This window comes from Chrysochloris asiatica, unplaced genomic scaffold (genome assembly GCF_000296735.1).
Source record: "Chrysochloris asiatica unplaced genomic scaffold, ChrAsi1.0 scaffold00061, whole genome shotgun sequence".
NCBI classification, from domain to species: domain Eukaryota; kingdom Metazoa; phylum Chordata; class Mammalia; order Afrosoricida; family Chrysochloridae; genus Chrysochloris; species Chrysochloris asiatica.
This window is the reverse complement of record NW_006408579.1, coordinates 14,915,965-14,920,301: the sequence shown is the minus strand read 5'-3', so window position 1 is coordinate 14,920,301 and position 4,337 is coordinate 14,915,965.

Sequence of the window (4,337 nt, the reverse complement as noted above, 5' to 3'; positions counted from 1 at the left end):
TTATCATGATCCACACAATCGAAAGCCTTTGCGTTGTCAATAAAGCACAAGTAAACATTTTTCTGATATTCTCTGTTTTCAGCCAAGATCCATCAGACATCAGCAATGATATCTCTCGTTCCACAGCCTCTTCTGAATCCAGCTTGAATCTCTGGAAGTTCTCTGTCAATGTATGTGCGCAGCCATTTCTGTATTACCTTTAGTAAAACTAAAAGTGTAGCATGCTGAAAATCTAATTACTAACACTAATGAAAAGATCCACTGCTCCTCTCTCAGTTTGTTGTACTGTGGTAGATTCTGTGTTGCTGTGATTCTGGAAGCTATGCCAATGGTAATTTAAATACCAGCAGGGTCAACCATGGTGGACAGGCTTCAGATGAGATTCCAAACAAAGACAAACTAGGAAGAAGGAGACTATTTCCGAATATTTAGAAACTGAGAACCTAATGAATAGCAGTGGAACACACTCAGTACCAGATTATTAAATACTGACCACCAGAATATTGTCAGATATAGTGCGAAAAGATAAGCCCCTCAGGTTGGAAGTCACTTAAAATGCAACTGGAGAAGAGCTGCTTGCCTCTTCAAAGTAGAGTTGACCATGATGACATGAATGAAGTAAAGCCCTCGGGACCTTCATTTGCTGATAGGACACAGCTCAAAAGGAAAAGAAACAACTGTAAAAATCCATTAATAACTGGAACATATAATGTAAGATGTATGAATCTAAGAAAGTTGGAAATTCTCAAAAATGAATTGTAATGTATAAGCATTGATAGATATTAGTGAGCTGAAATGCACTGGTATAGGCCATTTTGAATCTGACAATCACATGGTTTATTATGCTGAGAATGACAAGTTGAGGATGAATGGCATCATATTCATCATCAAAAAGAATGTATTCAGAGCAGTCATGAGGACAACGATGTCTGTAAAAGGATAATATACATCCTTCTACAAGGAAGACCAGTTGATACCACTATTATTCAACTTTATGCACCAACCACTAAAGCCAGTGATGATGAAATTGAAGAATTCTACCAACTTCTTCAGTCTGAAATTGATCAAACATGCAATTAAGGTGTATTGATCATTACTGGCGATTGGAATGCAAAGGTTAGAACACAAAGGAAGGATCAGTATTTGGAAAATATGACCTTGGTGACAGAATGATGCTGGAGATAGCATGATAGTACTTTGAAGACCAATGAATTCTTCATTGCATGTTTTTAAACAGCATAAAAGACAACTATACACATGGACCTCACCAGATGGAATACACAGAAATCAAATTGACTACATTTGTGGAAACAGACAATGGAAAAGCTCCATAACATCAGCCAAAACAAGGCCAGGGGAAGACTGTGGAACAGATCATCAATTGCTCATATGCAAATTCAGTGTGAAGCTGAAGAAAATTAAACAAGTCCAAGAGAGCCAAAATATGATCTTGAATTTAGAGATCATCTGAAGAACAGAGTTGAGTTGAAGCATTAGACTCTAAAGACCAAAGACCAGAAGAGTTGTGGGATGACATCAAGATCATCATACAGGAAGAAAGCATAAGGTCATTGAGAAGACAAGACTGGAGAAAAAGACCAAAATGGATGTCAGAAGAGACTGAAACTTACTCTCCAGAGTAGAGATGCTAAAGCAAATGGAAGAAATGAAGAGGTACAACAAATGAACAGAAAATTTCAAAGGTCAGCTTGAGAAGACAAAGTCAAATATTATAACAAATGTGCAAAGACCTGGAGTTAGAAAATCAAAAGGGAAGAACACACTTAGCATTCATTTCTCTAGTTGAGAGAACTGAAGAAAAAATTCAAACCTTGACTTGTGGTATTGAAGGATTCTATGGATAAATTACTGAATGATGAAGAAACCATCAAAAGAAGATAGAAGGAATACACAGAGTCAGTGTACCAAAAATAAATGGTCGATGTTCATCCATTTCAAGAAGTAACATATGATTAAGAGCCAATGACCCTGAAGGAAGAAGTCCAAGGTGCATTGAAGTCATTGGCAAGCAACAAAGCAGCAGGAATAGATGGAATACACATTGAAATCTTTCAACAAATTGAAGTGGCACTCAAGACACTCATCTATGCCAAGAAATTTAGAAGACAATTACTTGGCTAGATGACTGAAAGAGATCTGTATTTGTGCCCATTCCAAAGAGAGGTGACCCAATGGAGTGCTGAAATTGTCAGACAATATCATTGATGCCCCATGTGACTAAAGTTTTACTAAAAGTAATACAAAAATGGCTGCAGTCATACATTGACAGAGAACTTCCAGAGGTTCAACCCAGTTTCAGAAGAGGACATGGAATAAGAGATATCATTGCTGACATCAGATGGATCTTGGCTGAAAGCAGAGAATACCAGAAAGATGTTTACTTGTGCATTATTGACTGTATAAGGCTTTTGACTGTGTGAATCATGACAAGCTATGGACAACATTGCAAAGTATGAATATTCCAGAACACTTAATTGTGCTCATGAGAAACCTGTACATAGACCAAGAGGTAGTTGTGTGAACAGAACATGGCAACACTGAATGGTTAAAAATTTGGAAAGATGTGTGCCAGGGTCGTATTCTTTCACCATACTTACTTATTCAATCTGTATGCTGAATAAATTATACAAGAAGGTGGACTATATGAAGATAAATGTGGCATCAGGATTGGAGGAAGGCTCATTAACAACCTCTGATATGCAGATGATACAACCTTGCTTGCTGAAAACCAAGAGGATTTAGAATACTGATGAAGATCAAAGCCTTCAGTATGGGTTGCATCTCAATGCAAAGATAACAAAAATCCTCAACCCTTGACCAATAAAAAACATGCATATAAATGGAGAAAAGATTGAAGTTGTCAATGGCTTCATTTTGCTTGGATCAACACTCATGGAAGCAGTAATCAATAATCAAATGACATATTGCATTGAGCAAATCTGCTGCACAAGACTTCTTTAAAGTGTTGAAGAGCAAAGATGTCAGTTTGAGGACTAAGGTGTAATAATTTATCTGACTATAGAATTTGACAATAATTTCAGAGGAAGGAGAGCTTATCCAGATGGGAGAATAAGAAGTGACTTCAGAGAAATGCTGAATCTTTTAAAAAGGGACAGACATAGACCTATGAAGAGAAGATGAAAAGGCACAAAGATAACATAGAATGTTCATAGTATGCCTGAGTATTAAACAACAAAATATATTTGAAACAATAATTTGATGTAATGACTGACCCCTTCAGAACTTTTAGTTCTCTGTGCTTTAGAGGTGTAAGTAAAAAGCAATTTATGTCACCTAGATGTTATCCCATGGGTCTAGGAAGAAAAATCTAAGGGCTTGGTCTTCCCTAGTTGAAGACAAGAAGGTATTTCATATGAGGTGGCACTAGAGATTGTGGAATAGGGAGATATGACATCATCCCTTCCAGACATCCATCCTGAAGATCAATGGGAACACTGTGATGATGACTATGATAGAGGCTCCACAGCTTTGGTTATAGTGGGTGTTGGAAAAGAGACCTTGTAGAACAGGTCAGTCTTTATTATGCTATTCAATGACAGACATTCACCCAGACTGCTACAGAACTGACCTTTTCATGCACAGCCCCTTCCAAGTTAGACCCAGGAAAGCTGAGCCAAGAATGATTCCAGTGTTTGTTGTCTAGTGTATCCCAAACTACAAACCCTGCCTGGGACAGTCATACCTTTCCCCTAGGACATTTGGGGCTATTCCTTCACAGCCATATCTCTAAGAATGATATCAAACTTGTGTGCTGTCAAGTTTGTTCTGACTGATAGTAAACCTGTATAGGGTTTCCAAACATTTAATTCTTTGTGGGAGCAGAAAGCCTCATCATTCTCCTATGGAATGACTGGTGGACTCCAAATACCAACCTGTCAAGTCCAGTGCTTGCTCTTGTGGGTATCTACCTAAGGAATGATAACCTGGTAACCTTACATTCATTAAGTTTGTTGTTGTAGTTGTTAGATTCCATCGAGTTGACACCAACTCATAGTGACCTTATACACAGCAGAACAAAACACTGCCCAATCCTGGGCTATTCCCACTACTGTTGCCGTGCTTGAGTCCATCAATGCTGCCACTTGGCCAATCCATCTCATTTTGGGGTCTTCCTCTTTTTCTCTGACCCTCCACCTTACCAAACATGATATCCTTCTCCAGTGACTGGTCCCTCCTGACAATATGTCCAAAGTATGAGAGAGAGATGAAGTTTGCCATCTTGGCTTCCAAGGAGCATTCTGGCTGTACTTCTTCCAAAATAGATCTATTGGTTCTTTTGGCAGCTCATGACACTT